The sequence below is a fragment of the Antechinus flavipes genome, chromosome 3, assembly GCF_016432865.1.
Source record: "Antechinus flavipes isolate AdamAnt ecotype Samford, QLD, Australia chromosome 3, AdamAnt_v2, whole genome shotgun sequence".
In the NCBI taxonomy this organism is placed as follows: Eukaryota; Metazoa; Chordata; class Mammalia; order Dasyuromorphia; family Dasyuridae; genus Antechinus; species Antechinus flavipes.
In genome coordinates, this window is record NC_067400.1 from 538,591,090 (window position 1) to 538,609,315 (window position 18,226).

The following is an 18,226-nucleotide window of genomic DNA, read 5'->3' on the forward strand; positions in this document are numbered from 1 at the left end:
ATTTGACTAACAGATGGGGCTTTGGCAAAATAGGAGGAAAGGAGGGATTACAAAGTAATATTAATTATCAGATGATAGAACACAATGTTAATTTTCTTCAAAATGTTACAGGCATTATCTCCACTCTGGGAAAAAAAGAAGTAACTTTCTACCTATTCTTTGTATCCAATTTTGGTTATTGTAAATTAAACTTATAATTAAATACAAGGTGCTCTGCTTAGTAGTTAAAGCTCTTTACAACCTGGTTTATTTCTGTCTTTTAAGGTTTGGGGGTTGTTTTTGTATGTTTTGCATATGTTAGTTCCCTCCATGAACTTACAGTCTAGTGTTTCTGTCCTTTCCCATAAATAAATATGGATTTTCCATCTCTGTACTCCTAGAGTGGGTGTTCCTGCTAACTTCTACCTTCTAGGATCTCTAGCTTCAAGCAAGATGAAGCTTAAGTACTTGAAGCACAAGAGGGAAGAGGTCTTTCTGACTCTCACCATTTTGTACCTTTGGTGGAATAAGTGACTTTGTTAGATGAAAGGAAAATTAAGGGATTCTTGCAAAATCAGTAAATACCTGAGATGTGACATGAATCCAGGCCTTTCTGATACAGAAGCTATCTTTCCATATGTGCCATATACTTTTAAAAAGAGAACTCGCCCATGAATTCTCATAAGCAGAATATTTTTGTTCTCCAGAGCTCCCTGCCCTCTAAATTCCATCTTCCAATAGGAGTAGTGAAAATACTAGATTCCTGCAATGTCCCCTCCTCTATATTTAAGAGGATTCCACCATTCTTTTTAATCCTATCAGATGATCCTTCTTACCCACCTAGAAGGCCCAAGCAAATACTTTTGAGTATGAAAAACCAAACCCTTTTCAATGTGGCATAAAGCTCACCTTCTCCAGTCAGTCATTTTGGAATTTAGAATAATTTGCAATGTGCTATATATATTTGGTAATTAATTCTAATTAATTAATTTTTCAAAAATATTTTTTCTTTCTGTGGTTTCAAATGTGTTTTCTGATCAGAATGGCTTGCTGAATCAAGGAAAATATGGAATATTTTCAGACCAAAGAAAATGAAAAAATAAAGACTAGTTCCAATGGTCTTGTGGTGGAAAGAGCCATCTGCACCCAGGAGAGGATTGTCGGGACTAAGTGTGGATTACAGCAATGTGTTTTCACTTTTTTTTGTTGCTTTTGTTTGCATTTTGTTTCCTTTCTCATTTTTTTTTCGGGTTTTGATCTGGTTTTTCTTGTACAGCATGATAATTGTGAAAATAGGAGAATTACACATGTTTAACATATATTGGATTACTTCCTGTCTAGGGGAGAGGGTGGGGGAAGGGAGGGAGAAAAAATTGGAACTCAAAGTTTTGCAAGGTTGAGTGTTGAAAACTATTTATACATATGTTTCAAAAATAAAAAGCTTTTAAAAAAATATAACAAAAAGAAATAGACTAGTATTCTTTTCAAAGAATCCCGATTCAAAAAGTATTTAAGAGACTGAGAGAAAAGCTTTACTTCTCTTAATCCCATAGACTCCCTATCTTTTTCTTAGCAAATTTTATTGTTTTAGTCATGATTTCTAATTCTCTTTAAGGAACATCCAGTTATGGGCTAAGAAATTGTTCTAAGCAGAAGTGAAGGTATTATTCTTACCTTTGTGATTTTAAATAAAGGGAAATGTCCAAGTATGTGAACTCTTCCTCCTTAATCAATGGGCTAAGTATATTTACTAAGTGTGAACAAGGCTCAGGGTCAAGGGAAGGGCAGGAGAATTCACACTTTGAAGGAAGGAGCAGCTTTAGTGCACTTAAGGGTATATAAAGGCCTAAGAAGAAGCACATTCAGAGTCTTCTTAGGCTGAAAGCAGACATAAAGGCAGAGCAGTAAAGCTGAAGGAAAGGCACCAGAAGAAAAGAATAAGTTATGTTTCTCCATATAGCATGCCTTAAAGTTGCAACATATAATGTCACTACATATATATATTAAATGACATATATATATATAATGACATATATTGTCACTATAATAATGAAAAATGCCAGATTTCATATTCACATCATTAAATAACATCTCAGATCAAATAGAGAAACTCATCTTGCTGCACCAAAAATAGCAATAGGAAATGGGAAGGATTAGTGTCTTACCTTATATCTGAATTCCTCCCATTATCAATTTTGCAAATATACCTATAGACACCAACTCCTTTATAAAAGCATTCCCCAAACCAGTAATAATCAAATAAACTCAAATGTTGACCCTCACCCTTAGTCAATTGTTAAAGATTACAAGAGTAGATGAACTGAGACACTACTGGTGCATCTGTGAGTTAAGCTAACCAAGTAAAAGGACAGTTGTAATCATGCCCCAAAATAGGTCTAAAATGTCCAGAATCTATATTCATAGATCAAGAAATGTCATTCTTAGTCATAGATAAAAGGGTACAAGGAAAGAATAAGTAATACTAAATTCAGTCAAATATGCTTGCATTACTTTTTCATGTTGCGAAGAATTAAAGACTGTTGGCAACATAATTCCATGACTGGCTAATTCAACTATGGTAAATGAATGTGTTGGAAAATTATTGAGATTCCAATAAAGACAGAAAACAATGTATAATGATGATTGAAATTAGCACCACCAGGAAAATCAGTATACGCAGGGAATACAGTCATTAGCAAGAAAAAGAATAAGACAATATTGCATTACTATAGCTATGCTGGTCCAACTAGAGTTAAGAAAAATTACCTCTTTAATATTTTTACAAATCGGTAGAGCTTGCAGGTATGGATAATTGTAGCTACTGACTGATATGGTGGATATGTTCTTTGGTTTGTGGAGAACTGTTGTGTTTGGGTTTAAAGTTGTTGCTATTCTGAGAGAAGGCTTAATGTGGAGAGGATGAGCTTTTTTGCAAATGATTGAGAAGTGAAAGAGAAAAGTGACAAGGAAATCTTAAAGAGATAGAGAGAAGGTAAAAAGGAAATCAAAAGATATGATTAAATAATTGTAATGATCCACACAATTGGTCTGGGAAGGGCAACAAATTTGCTCAAAACATACTAATGCAATCATTGTTAATCATCAAATCACAATAAACTGAATGATTACTGATTGATTTTTAATAGGGCTATCAAAATTATCATCACACTATTAGAATGCTAATCTTGGAAACAGGAAAGCCTAACTTGAATCCTACCTCAGCTTTTAAGTAGCTGTCTGATTTTGGACAAGCCTCTTAACTTTACATCCAGAAGCTCCTCATCAAAGATTCAGATCATAGCCTGTACTTCTTAAGAGTTTTCTATGAATCAAAGAGGAAAATGTATGAAAAGCATATTAAGGTTCAGTGACAAAGATAGGTATTATTACATGCTGTCGCACTCTTCCAACTGATAGCATCTATATTTGTAGGAGACTTTGGCCCAAGTTAGGGGGTAAAATATCAATTATTACTGGACTTGCTATGGTGTTTCATGAAATGTGTTTTAAACTTCAGAATTGGAGGAGCAAGAGAAGCATCCTTACTGTGCCTCATTTTCTCTCTTCAGGGTCATTGCTGATGATTTGAAGAGTCAGATGAATCTCTGTGTTATTTGCTTGGGTGAAGACACTAAGCCAATCACCCCCCAATGCGGGCATATTATTTGCAAGTCTTGCCTCACCAATGAAACCCCTCCTTCTTCATGCTGTGCTGAATGCCAAGGATACTACCACTTGAAAACTCGGGATGATATGGCCATGCATTCTGAAGGAAAAGCCATCTGTGAGAACCACAGAGAAGAACAGAAGTTGTTATGATAACAAGATCCTACTCTGTGTGACCTGTGCTGAGTCAGGAAACCATGAAAAGCACACCCATTTTTCCATTGCAGTGGCTGCTCAAAGTTACAAGGTGAGTCATGCAGAGAGCACTGTCATTCCTCGAGGTTGCTTAAGATACTCACTGATAATGACTCTTCATGCTCAATTCAGTCATTCCTATTTTAGACGATCATTGGGATCTATCCCCTGATACTCAAATAGGGTAAAACAATGTTCATTTCTGTTTTTCTTTCAGAAAAAGATCTAGATTAATCTAGAAATCTTGTATAGAATGGAAAGGAAAGTTCAGGAACTTATACTGAAAGACAAGGAAAAACCAATTACATGGAGTGCAATATGGAGAGTATGTCTCCTTATATGATATCTTCCATATCCCCTGTTTAAGATGTTTTTCATTAAAAAGCCTCCCACCATTGTTATTAGCAATATGGTGGTTCATAGACAGTATGCTATTTATCACATGGCATTAATGAGTTCAGAAATTTGCCTCAAATTAATGTCTCCATTGAAATCCAGTGCTGAGTATTAAGCTGTCTCTAGCCAAGCTGGTCTCTTCTTCAATCTCCTTGTTTCATCTTTCTGATCTGTGTGTCTAATCTTAAATCCTTTCATCAATCAAGATTAATAAGCGAGATCCCCAGGTAGAGAATGATTAAAATATTAGGAGTCACTTGAGAAATAAGCTTTGAGAAGAAAAGAGTTTGTGAATACAATGGTGTGAAATGATTACAAATTGGCCTTGAAAGAGTACTTAGAAAATAGTGTCAGATTATCACTTCACCATCATCTTCCTTACTAAGAATCAGCCAATAAATATTTATTAAGGCTCTCTTATATTTTAAGTATTGTGATAAGTGGTGAGGAGCAATCTAAAGGTAAAAATAGGCTAATGAGAGGGGAGACATGTGAGGACAGTCATGTTCACTTAGAAGGAAGAACTAACATGAAAATAGATAGGGAAACACTATGGGACACAGTGAACACTAGAATGCAGGATTTGAGCTGGGTCTGAAATGAAGCTGAGAACTGTTCAGGCAGTGATGATAACAAGGTAAGTTCCCAGCACTGGAAGCTTTCCAATGATAAAGGAATCTGGATGGAGGATACTGTTTGAGGAACAACATGGAGGTAATTGTCATTGGATCCTAGAGTCCTTGGAGGGCAATGATGTTGAGAAAGATTACAGAGCTCAGAAACATATTACCAATGCATTTTCAGGTTTGCATTGAGCAAACCAGGCAGGCATTTCTTATTATCAGCATTATGCAGAAGAGGCAAGTTATAGGTCTTCTGCAGTAGGCAAGCAATCACTACTTTATAATTCCTTGTTAGGAGATTTCTACAAATATAGCAATAGTTACACAACTTAGATGCACTTAATAAGGAGAAATGACATCAAAGGATAAGGATCTCCCCATAATTTAGCTGGTTTGGAACTAGTAAAACAAAGGAATACAAGGTTCAGCTTCTTTTGTTGTAAACTGCAGAAGTGTATTGGGTCAGGAAATGCGAGCTTCATGAAGGCATTGCAATGTAATTGCTGTTATTAGGGAATAGCATATGACAAAAAGTACAGAAGCAAGAAATCTGGCTGACTCGAGGAACAGCCTGAAAATTGGCTTCTATAAAGGCATCTTGGCTCCTTTTGAAATGTCTAGGAAAATGTCAATTATCTTTCATAGGAAATAGGGAACTATGACAAAATTGTGAGGAAAAGATTTTGCAGAAGATCTAAAAACAAATTATGCCCTGAGAAGAATGGTCAAGGAACTCATAGTCAAGTGTAAATACACATGCTTTCATGGAGCTTATGAATGCTGAGGAACTTGGGAAGCAGATGCATAATCAAGAGGGAAAGGAAAAAATGAAAAAAAAAAATCCTGACTTGGGAATATTAGAGATGCTTTTAGGAATTAAAAATTCATATTTGTTACAGTAAAAGTGACAAGTAATCTAGGGAAGGGGGTGAGGGGAAGGAGGGGGAAAATTGGAACAAAAGGTTTGGCTGTAAAATTACCCATGCATATAACTTGTAAATAAAAAGCTATGATTAAAAAAAAAAAAAAAGAAAACAAAAGAAAAAGAAAAAAAGTGGCAAGTATCTCCTTAAAAAGATAGTTGAATGAATGGGATGAAAAAGAATTCTTTTGGAAGAAGGAAGGTAGAAGAAAGAAAAACTCAGATTACAGAATGTAGCTTGAATGTCTTAAAACGTCTAAAAAATTCAAACTAGAAAAGCCTTAGATGTCATCCAAATGTACAGAATTTCTGATTTTAAAGGATAAAACTAAAGTCAAAGCATAAGTTACTTCCTCCAGCTCACACAACTAGAAAAGGATTTCCTGGGCTCTTCACTCCTACTTAGCACAGTGATCTTTGTATTGCACCATAGTGAGCAGACATGGAAGGGATACTTTGGGGAAGCCATGATGTCACCTTTACTGCATCAGCAAATATCTTTTTCTTCAGGAGTATGAAAACCAAAAGAGAAAATCATTTCAGATGAAACTTAAGCAAATATGGGAATATCTGAAGGAAACAGAATGTGGAAGAAGAAATAGTTATTGTGGAGAAAGAAAATGAGCTTTATCAAAGGCTGAAGAAAATGGAGGATATACAGGAACAACAAATCATGGAGGAAAAGGAGGAGTGGGAAACCATGATGTATAGGCAGAGAAGATACCTAATAGACATAATCATTGAGCTAGAAAAAATTATAAGGAAGCCAGATGTGGAAATGCTACAGGCGAGACTATGGTAAACTCAACAGGATCTGTGGCTTATGGGGTTAAGAAATCTAAGACATCTTCTTCCACTGGCCTTCCCAAATCCCAAAAGATTTCTTTTTAGCATCTGCTCTTATCTCTTGTTATATGTACCTTGTTTTTCCTGGGGGTGAGTGGGAGAAGGGGATCGCTCCTGAGAGATGAAATGTCTGCCAACAAATAGTTTAGTTGAGAGCAGTCTGGAGGGCTCTAAGTATTGGTGCTGGACAGAAGGGATTCAAATACCTAAAGCCTAGGAATCTTGTTCCTCTAAGTTTGATCTACCACATGTGTAAGTAGCACTAGGTAGAATGAAAGGCACTGAAATGTTCATGATTTCTATGCTGCTGTAGTGATAGTTCCAGAAGATCCCCATTCATTCCTAGGAAATAGTCTTTTTATTACTATTGATACTTTTTTGCCCTCTGTGTTTCATTATGTGATAAAAAATTCCAGAATGAGTCTTTTCATAAAATGAGATAAACAGATTGTCCCCTGGAGACATCTTTCTTGACCACATTTCTGCTAGTGCATCACAGGAACTGACAAATCCCTCCTGTTTGTATTCAGAATTTTTCAGTGTTTCTTCAAATAGGGATAGCGTTTCAGGGTAGAGTTAGTGAAATTAAGAAAATAAGAGGAAAAAAGCACTGAAAGTCCCTGCTAGGGAATACAGGTATTTTTAGGGGAAACATTCATTTTAGAAGAAATTTCATGAACTATACTGATCTTTTTCTTTCTTATAAGAAAGTGGCAGAAACCTTGGAAAGATATGAATCTTTCTAAATCAAAGGAAATTAAAGAATTCAGTTTGGGGATTGGGGGTAAGGGACTAGGGGAAAATGAATCTGCATGTTCTCAAAAAAGGTACAAGAAATAGCACATTTAGTACAATGAAAGGCACAGTCTGTGCCATATGATTTTTTTCTCCTATAGGAGTTCATTTTTGCCAAATGTGGAACCTTTCATAATGAATGTGGATACTTCTTATCTGTAAGTTGTGATGGGATTTTTAAAAGTCTTTCAAAGTGTATCTTGGGCAAGAATCTTTGGGCTTTTCTCACAAGAATCCTAAAAGGCAAACAATCTTCCTATTGGAAGTATAGTCTTTAATACTGCTGCTATCAGAGTTCTGATGCCTTGTCTTTAATTTGGGTATTACTCTTAGATGCACTCATTTACCTGGAATATACCAAAAGATCAAAAAGAAAAGTTGGTCTCCGTTACAGTTTTGGAGTAGGGGAAAACAAAGGGGAAAAAACAAACTCCATGACATCCTGATAGCTCTGTCTTATTGGTGCTTCCTGGAAGCATTTGATTAGATTTGTCTCTACTGGGACAGTTGTATAGCTTTCCTGAGATAAAATCTAGCTTGGAGACAGGAGAGCTGAGTTTGTGGAAGCACAAAGAGGAGTTTTGAGGTCATGTGGAGGCATTAGGAAATCTGAGCATGGTGCTTGGCACATAGATTTTCCTATCAACTCGTACTCATTAATGAAAGGCAGAAAATAAGAGGAAATGGGGGAAATTTCCTAAAGGCCTGTGTAGAGAATGATTTTTGGTAAGAAATCACCATGTTCCTCTTTCCCAACTTATGTAAGATAAAGAAGAAAGACTAGGTGATGAAGGATATAGTTATCCAAGGAGAAAGAAGTTTGTAAATCAGAGATGTAAACCATTTTCCGTTCCTTATACTTTTTGTGTACTCTTAGCAAGCTCATTTTCTAACTTCTTTCATTTTTGCCTGGTAAGGGGAAGGTGTGTTGTGATGATCGACTTCTATACAATCCCTTCCATATCTATTATTTTTTAATAAAACAAAAATTTTTAATAGGCAGATGTTAAAAATTAAGATAATACAAAATTATTAATAGGCACATATCTATTATTTTAAATTATGTTTTAGAAATGAAATCAAAATCCAAGAATTGAGATGCACAACTGGAAAGTGACTCCTTTGAAATAAGACTTTATTAGATACTTAGTCCCTGACAGCCCTGTGAAATGAAGAGATTCCTTAGAAAGATCTGTGTTAAGACATAAAACATTCAAATATTTGGGGAATACTTATCAGGACTTCAAGAACATATTGCCCAATCAATAGACAGATGGAGATATAATTTCCTTTCATTATTTCTTCACTACATGATAGACTAAAGGGGTGACAGAATTTGGGGAAGTAAAAGCTGATGACATTGATGATCCAAATTACTTTGAGAGACCGAGGACACTATAGAACTTGACATTTGCCAATTATACTATCCCCTGAATTAATCAACAACATTTAGTCTAATGAAGACTTAGTTAATGAAGGCATCATTTAATTCATGAGAACTGGAGAACTCTGGGCATTCCAAAGCCAGGAAATTATTCTTATAACTGGAACTATTCTGATCTTTACTATAAGGAGAAAGAATTCACATGATTTACTGGGCCATTTTGCCTTACTGAAAAAGCCACAAAGATTAAAATAGTACCTTCACCTCTACTTTTAGTATCCTATATTATCCTATAAACAGATTTCATCTAAACAGATATGGGGGTGTATTAGAGAAAAAGGAAAAAAAAAAAAAAAAGCTCCAGTCCTCAGCTAGGATTGCAGTTCCATTTCCTAACCATAGCATACTTATTTACTGAAAATTTTTCCTCCCAAGATACTAAATTTTTCTGGTTACCAACAGAAGGAAGAATTCACGCAAGGCCTTCTTCTCACTGAGGATATCGAAATCCTTTGTTTTGGACTGATACCTTTCCCTGTTATAGAATATAACCTGTCAGTGAGATGCAATTTCTACAACTTGTCTGAAGAGAAAAAGAGGGCAATCAGAATTGTTCCTGGCTTCCCAGGCATTATCTACTTTGTTTATATGTGTGGGAGCATTCACGCTGAGGACATAGTATTAAGAGGATTCTTTATTGAGGCTTAGTCCCAGGATAAAGTATTTGAAGAAGTCTATGCCAGAATTATCATCACTTTCAGAATTGCTATGAAGACAGATGAATCATCTAGCAAGTTTTTCCTCCAATAAGAAGACAGTATGAGTAAAGAGCCTTTGCACAGAAGTTGAGGTAGTTCTAAATAATGTTGAATTATTGAATAAATTCTTGTCAAATGCTCATGTGTATTATTTTCATATTTGGTCAATCATAGGATTATAAGTCTAGAGCAAAGCTCCTTAAGTAGGCTTAAATGAAATTCCTGCCCACCCCCTCCAAAAAAAAAAAATCAATGGATTGATATTAGGGGGTCTGTGAATTCCTGATAGTCTATCAAGAACAGCTTCCCAAAACATTCCTATTAACAATGGAAAGTTCTTTCCAAATTACTGATGACCTGATCGGCATAAGAGAGCTCAACTTATGGAAAAAACAATTTGATATATGCAATTACTAAATATTCACTCCATGATCTGCCTTTCTCAAGTGGCAGGGAAGGCAGGTAGTAGAAATAGTATTACTTAGGCCACTAGGTGGCCCTGTGCATAAGGTTTTTTAACCACGTTCAAAAATGCCCTCAACCACTTACTGGCCCGGTGATCTTAGATAAGTAATCTAACTTCTGTCTGCCATTTTGTCTTCAGAATGGGGATAATAACTTATTATAAAGTTGTTTTAGAGGTGGAGCCAAGATGGCACAGAAGACACACACGTCATTCTAAGTTCTTCTCCTACCCTCACTACTAATTATCAAATTCAGCCTCAGAAATAGTGCTTGACTGGTAAAATCCACAAATATTGGAAATATAAAAAATTACCAGCTGAAGATAATCTAGAAAGTTTGTCCAGATTGGTGGGAGTAGGCCAGCTGAGGCAGGAAGGTAGATCGCAGAGGCTAGCACACTGAACTGATGGGGGCAGGGGCAGGCTCCACAGGTGGAAATTTTTCAGGGAGGACTCCATCACAGGTTGGCTGCTCCGCTTTGGTTGCAAAGCAGTAGATTACTAGAGAAGTTACAAAAAGACCAAAGGTAGAATATACTCCAAAAAATGCCAGAATCTAACAAGATCTGGCTACACCCACTCGGCACTGGAAGTTACTGCATTCTACAGTGTGGGGCTTTTGCCCGGGGCAGCTACAAACTGCATAGCAGGGGAGTTCTGCCCAGGGCAATAGAACTTCCACAGGGCAGCTATGCTTCTCAAGGCAAAAAAACACTTCCAGTGTGAGGCTCTTCCCAGGGCAGCTGCTGATCTGCACAGCAGGGTTCTGCCTGGGGCAGTTGTACTTCTGCTGTGTGGGACTCTTCCCAGGGCATTTCCGTAACTCTGCTTCTCTTAGCAGCCAATTTGCAGAACAGCTACTGTCCATATATTTATCCCTGCTCTGTGGAGGAAGCTGGTAACCTCCTGAAGGTACATCCTAAGGACTTTTTAAAAATGAGTAAAAAAACCAAGCATACACTAACCATAGATAGCTTCTATATAGAAAGAACAGGTTTTTAACCCCAAGGAGACCAATAGCATCCAGTCTCCAAACAAAACCCCAAAGAGGGGTGTAACTTGGTCCCCATCATATAAGCCTCTCCTAGAAGAAATTATAAAAGATCTTAGAGAGCTAGAAGAAAAATGGGGAAAGAAAGAGAAACTCTGCAAGAGAATACAAAATAGGCATCAAATTCACTTAAAGAAAAATTTGATAAAGTAGAAAAAGAAAACAACTTTCTGAAATGTGAATTGGAAAAGATAAAGAATTCCCAGGGAAACAGAATTTGTGAATTGGAAAAGAAAGAACTCCCAGGAAAGTAGGATTTGTGAATTGGAAAAATAAAATAATTCAGTAAAAAAAAAAATTATTGAAATGGAAAAAAATTACATAGAGCAAAAGAACTCACTTAAAAACCTCAATTGGACATATACAAAAAAAAGTAAAAAAAAAAAAAACTAATGGAGAAAATAACTCATTAAAAATCAGAACTGAACAAATACAAATGAATGATTCATTGGGACATCAAGAATCGGTCAAGCAAAATGGAAAAAAAAATGAAAAAAATGTTATTTACTTGGATAAACAACAAACCTGGAAAATAGATCTAAGAGATAATCTGAGGATTATTGGACTTCCTGAAAATTATGCTGAAAAAATAAAAAGAACCTAGACACTATTTTACAGGAAATCAAAGAGAACTGCCCAGATGTAAAAGGAAATCAAAAGGAAAAATAGGCATTAAAATAATTCATTGAATACTTTTTGGAAAAAAACCTAAAATAAAAACTCCAAGTAATATTGTGGCTAAATTTTCAAACCAGCAGACTAAGGAAAAAAAATATTATGAGCAGCCAGAAAAAAAACAATTCAAATACTGAGGAGCCACAATAAAGATCACTCAGGTTCTAGCTGCTTCCACATTAAAGGACTGAAGGGCATGGAATCTGATATTCTGAAAGGCAAATGAGCTTGGAATGCAGCCAAGAATAAACTACCCAGCTAAGCGGAGCATTTTCTTCCAGGAAAAAAAAAAATGAACATTTAATGAAATAGGTGAATTCCATTTATTTCTAATGAAAAAAGCAGAACTAAAGAAAAAATTGACTTCCAACTATATGACTCAAGAGAAGCAGAAAAAGATAAAAAGAACGCTTGAGAACTGTATTTCTGTGATGGACATATGTAAAGAGTGAATGTATAATTTAATTTTACCAATATAATATTTAAAAAAGGGAAGTAGAAATGGAAGGGGGATAGTATCAGAAAAAGGGAAAAGGGGAGATAAAAAGAGGGAAACTACATCCAACTAAGAGGCAAAGGAAACTTATCAGATCTGAGGAATTTAAGGAGGGGGAGGAACATTGTGTGAATCTTACTCTCATCAGATTAGGCTCAAAGAGAAAATAATTGACATAGTTGGTTTACAAAGAAACTTCTCTCCCCTCATTAAAAAGTGTGAGAGGAAAAGGAAAAGAGTAAAAAGGGAAAGGTATAAAAAAAAGGGGGGGGGGGGGGGAGTGATTCAAAAGGGATAGAAGGGATTCTAAAGAGGGAGAGTTGTGTGAGGCAAGTGGTGCCCATAAGTTTAATACTTGTGGGGGGGAGGGGAAGTAAGGTGGGTAAGAAAAAGAAAAGCATAATCTGGGGATAAGAAGATGACAGGAAATACAGAATTAGTCATTTTAACCATAATGTGAATGGGATGAACTCTTCCATAAAGTGAAAGCAGATAGCAGACTAGATCAAAAGCCAGAACCCTACAATATGTTGTTTACAGGAAACCCATTTAAAGCAGGGAGATACATACAGAGTAAAAGGCTAGAGCAGAATCTATTATGCTTCAGGTAAAGTCAAAAAAGCAGGGGTAGCCTTCCTGATCTCAGATCAGGCAAAAGCAAAAAATGATCTAATTAAAGGAGATAAGAAGGAAACTATATCTTATTAAAGAGAGCATAGACAATGAAGTAACATCAATACTAAACATTTATGCACCAAGTGGTGTAGCATCTAACTTCCTAAAGGAGAAGTTAAGAGAGTTGCAAGAAGAAATAGATAGCAAAACTATAATAATGGAGATCTCAACTTTGCACTCTTAGAATTAGATAAACCAAACTCACAAATAAGAAAGAAGTTAAAGAGGTAAATAGAATATTAAAAAAGTTAGATATGATAGGCCTTTGGAGAAAACTGAATGGAGACAGAAGGGAATATACTTTCTTCTCAACAGTTCATGGAACCTATACAAAATTGACCATACATTAGGACATAAAGACCTCAAAATTAAATGCTGAAAAGCAAAAATAGTAAAGTTATTTTTTTCAGATCACGATGCAATAAAAACTACATTCAACAAAAAGCTAGGGGTAAATAGACCAAAAAGTAATTGGAAACTAAATAATCTCATTCTAAAGAATGATTGGGTGAAATGGCAAATCATAGATACAATTTATAATTTCACTGAAGAGAATGATAATAATGAGACAACATGCCAAAATTTGTGGGATGCAGCCAAAGCAGTAATAAAGGGAAATTTTATATCTTTAGAGGCTTATTTGAATAAAATAGAGAAAGAGAATTGGGCTTGCAACTTTAAAAGCTAGAAAAAGACCAAATTAAAAACCCCCAATCAAATATTAAGCTTGAAATTCTGAAATTAAAAGGAGAAAATGATAAAATTGAAAGTAAAAAAAAAAAAAACTATTGAATAAAAACTAAGAGTTGGTATATGGAAAAAAAACCAATAAAATAGATAAACCTTTGGTAAATCTGATTAGAAACAGGAAAGAGCAAAATCAAAGTCTTAGTCTTAAAAATGAAAAGGGAGAACTTTCTATCAATGAAGAGGAAATTAGAGCAATAATTAGGAATTACTTTGCTCAACTTTATGACAATAAATGTGATAATCTAAGTAAAATTGATGAAGACCTTCAAAAGTATAGACTGCCCAGATTAACAGAGGAGAAAGTAAATTGCTTAAATAGTCTTTTTAAAAAAAGAAATGGAACAAGCTGTTAATCAATTCCATAAGAAAAAATTCCCAGGATCAGATGTATTTATATGTGAATTCTACCAAACATTTAAAGAACAATTAACTCAAATGTTACATAAACTATTTGAAAAAAATAGTGATTGAAGGACTCCTACCAAATTCCTTTTATGACAGACATGGTACTGATACCTAAACCAGGTAGGTTGAAAACAGAGAAAGAAAATTATAGACCAATTTCCCTAATGAATATTGATGCTAAAAATCTTAAATAAAATATTAGCAAAAAGATTACAGAAAATCATCCCCAGAATAACACATCTTGACCAAGGAATTTATACCAAGAATGCAGGGCTGGTTCAATATTAGGAAAATTATTAGCATAATTGACTATATCAATAACCAAACTAACAAAAAACATGTGATCTTCTCAATAGATGCATAAATATCATTTGATAAAATCCAACTTCCATTCCTATGGAAAACACTTGAGAGTATAGGAATAAATGGACTTTTCCTTAAAACAGTCAGGAACATCTATTTTAAACCATCAGTAAGCATCATATGTAATGAGGATAAACTGAAACCATTCCCAATAAGATCGGGAATGAAACAAGGTTACCCACTATCATTGGTTTCATTACTATTCAATATTGTATTAGAAATGCTAGCTTTGGCAGAAAAGGTTGAGAAAGAGATGAAAGGAATTAGAATAGGTAATAAGAAAAACAAATTATCACTCTTTGCAGATGATATGATGGTATAGAGAACCTAGAGATTCTACTAAAAAGCTATTAGAAATAATCCACACCTTTAGCAAAGTTGCAGGATACAAAATAAACCCACATAAGTCATCAGCATTCTTATATATCACTAACAAAATCCAAGTTACATTTACAAAGAGAAATTTCATTTAAAGTAACTGCCGAAAATATAAAATATTTGGGAATATATCTGCCAAGGGAAAGACAGGAACTATATGAGCAAAACTACAAAACACTTTGCACACAAATAAAATTATGAGTGAGATCACTTGTACCATCTTTTGACACTATTTCTGAGCCATTCACCATTGGATGTGGGCACAACTTTTGCTGAGCATATCTGTCAAACTGCAGAGCTACAAGTTTCTCTTGACCTAAATGCAGCTCTCAGGTTAGAGACTTCCCATTAATCAACTGGTATGTAGTAGAGCTGACTGAACTGGGCAAACAGTTGAGCTTCCAGCTTTTGCAGAGTACTAGAGGGCAGAGGAAGCATGGCACACTCAAAGTCTTCAAGTTCTTTTGTGAAGACGACTAGACATTGCTCTGTGCGAGATGCTGCCAAACTCCAGAGCATGGGACTCACAGGATCTCTCCTGTGGAAGAAGCTGTTCCCAATTGCAGGAAGAAGTTCTGGCACATTCAGAGTTGTTTGGAGAAGCACTTTGAAGAAGCAGAGAAACTTCTTGCTGAGGAGAGACCTGTTGTTGACTGGCAGGAAATGATCAGAGGAGAATTATGCAACTGTACTACCTCCTGATGGAGGAGGAATCCCACTATCTTGAAAAAATGAAGCAAGAAGGAAGGACAGAGCAGGACAAAGTATCCCAGCAGGAGAACCTTCCAGGACCTCATGCTAGATTTAGAGGAAACAGACTCCCAACCCAATCTGAATCTCCTATGGGATGTCAAGCAGTTTCTGGGAAGGAGCAAGCTCATATTATTCCAAAGGGCCAAAGCTGTTATTCCAGAGCAGACAATGTGTCCCATCTCTGAAATGATAGAGAAAGTCACCTGATTCAGAGTGGACATCACAATGGATCCTACATTACCCAATCCTTGGGTGATTGTTTCTGAGGATTTGAAGAGTGCAAGAGCTGCAGAAGGCTGGCAGGTGGACACCCCACCTGAGGACTCTCTTTTTTTTTTTTTTTTTTAAGGACTCATTTTCACATTGTACTTGCTGAACAGGCCTTCAGCTCAAACAGACAATATTGGAAGCTGGATGTGACACATTTACTTCAGTGGATACTTGGAATGGAAATGTTTGCACAAATTGCAGCATGAGATCACTTGTACCATCTGTTGCCACTACTTCTGAGCCAATCACCATCGAGTGTAGGCACAACTTTTGCTGTGCCTGTCTCTCAAGCTCTGCTGTGCAGAGCTACAACTTTCTCTTGACCTGAGTGCAGGTCTCAGATTAGAGATTTCCCATTAATCAACAGGTACCTAGCAGAGCTGACTGAAAAGGACAAACAGCTCAGCTCCCAACTTTTACAGAATACTGGAGGATAGAAGCAGTGTGACACACACAATGAAATCTTCAAGTTCTTTTGTGAAGATGACTAGACATTACTGTGTGAGATGTTGCCAAATCCCAGAGCATGGGGCTCACAGACTCTCCTGTAGAAGAAGCTGTTCCCAATTGTAGAAAGAACATTCAGAGTTTCTTGGAGAAGCACTTTGAGGAAGCAGAGAAACTTCTTGCTGAGGGGAAGAGACCTAGTGTTGATTGCATAATTCTCCTCTGATCATTTCCTGCCAAAGTGGACTGCCTCCTGATGGAGGAGGAATTCCATTGTCTTGAAAGGATGAAGCAAGAAGAAAGGACAGAGCAGGACAGACTATCCCTGCATGGGAGAACCCTTCAGGACTTTAGGCTACATTTAGAGGAAGCAGACTCCCAACCCAATCTGGATCTCCTATGGGATGTCAAGCAGTTTCTGGAAAAGAGAGAGTCAGTGTTATCCCAAAGAACCAAAGCTGTTATTCCAGAGTAGATAATGTGTCCTATCTCTGAAATGATAGAGACGCTCACCTGATTCAGAGTGGACATCACAATGGATCCTACATCACCCAGTCCTTGCATAATTGTTTCTGAGGATTTGAAGAATGTGAGAGCTGGAGAAGGCTGGTAGGTGGACACCCAACATCCTGAGGATTCTCATTTTCACTATTGTCCTTGCTGAACAGGCCTTCAGCACAGGCAAACAATATTGGTAGGCGAATGTGATACAATTACCTCAGTGGATACTGGTGATTTACACACCCTACATGAAGAGAGAAAGTGGTGGCAGCATGATCCATTGTATCTCTGTTCTGCCTGTGATGTGTCAAGAAAGGGGATTACTGTTGCAATCCTATACTGGATCATTGAATCACAAACTGAAAGGCCCTATTCTCAGGTTAGGCATGCTTCCCTTTTACAATGTTCTCCAGAGTTCTTTTCTTTAAGAATTATCCAAAATTTCACCTGTCTTTTCTCCTGGCCTTCCAGTTCCAGGAACAAAACTTGGTTTTATGATTCTGTCTAGATAATTCTCATCTTTGTGCTTGCTGCTATTCATCTTTCTGAACATTTCTCCAGGGAGGAGCTCTCAACTTACCACTAGGCTTCTTGGCTAGACTCCTTCCAAGTCCAAACTTTCCCTGTAAGAAAATGAATATCATCAACTTCTAGATAGCTTGCCTTTCACCTTGTAAAGCTGAAGGGGACCGTTCCCAAGTGTTTTGTGCCTTCTTGTTCTCAGTAGATCCCATATATTTATGAAGTTTTACAACATATCAATTTTATTCCAGAAATTTAAAAATTACCATCAACTCCTATGAGAACCATCATTTTTATAGCTTTCCTAGAATTTATCAAAGTTCTATAGGTCCATAGATTTCAAAATTCTATGAGGTTTATAGAATAGAGGTTCGTAGAGGTTCATTTTTGTAGTCCTATGCGCCTTAAGCTACAGTAAAAATCTAATTTTTCTAAAATTTTATTCACCTTCTTATAGAATCTAAAGAATTTTGAAGAATATAAGTGTAACCTCCCCCTCAGAGATTACTGATTGCCAATCTTACCTAATCCCAGGTCTTTGGAAGTCTCCTGCAACTGCCTCCTCGGGACCCAGACTCAGGAGCTTGTGAGCATTTATGTGATGACATCCTGCACTCCTTTAGAAACAGCAGCTTTGAGGGCATCCATTTGAAAGGCACTGGAGCCAACATTCTTACATCTTTTTATCATCTCCTGAAGGCTGGAGTCCCATCTAAAGAGATCATGACTTTCTGGCAATGGGCGTTAGCGTTCTCTTTAAGTAATATCCAGATAAGAAGACCAGCTGCTTCTCCTTTACCTACTAATCCCTTAACAGCCACCTGTAGGCGAACCACAAAATCAGGGAAAGGTTCATCTAGGCTCTGTCTACATAGTTTTTTGCTAAGTCCAAAGACAGAGTCATCCATTTCA

General features: G+C 36.4%; 1 long non-coding RNA gene across 1 annotated transcript in view; it reads right to left on the reverse strand.

Annotated features, from left to right (window-relative positions):
• Positions 1 to 18,021, reverse strand: part of LOC127555170 (uncharacterized) — a 28,431-nt gene extending 10,410 nt beyond the window's left edge. The window contains exons 1-2 of the long non-coding RNA XR_007952173.1: positions 17,839 to 18,021; positions 16,805 to 17,415 (exon numbers count right to left, since the gene is read on the reverse strand). This is a non-coding gene — a long non-coding RNA (uncharacterized LOC127555170). The remainder of the gene's footprint in view (positions 1 to 16,804; positions 17,416 to 17,838) is intronic.
• Between the last annotated feature and the right edge of the window lie 205 nt (positions 18,022 to 18,226).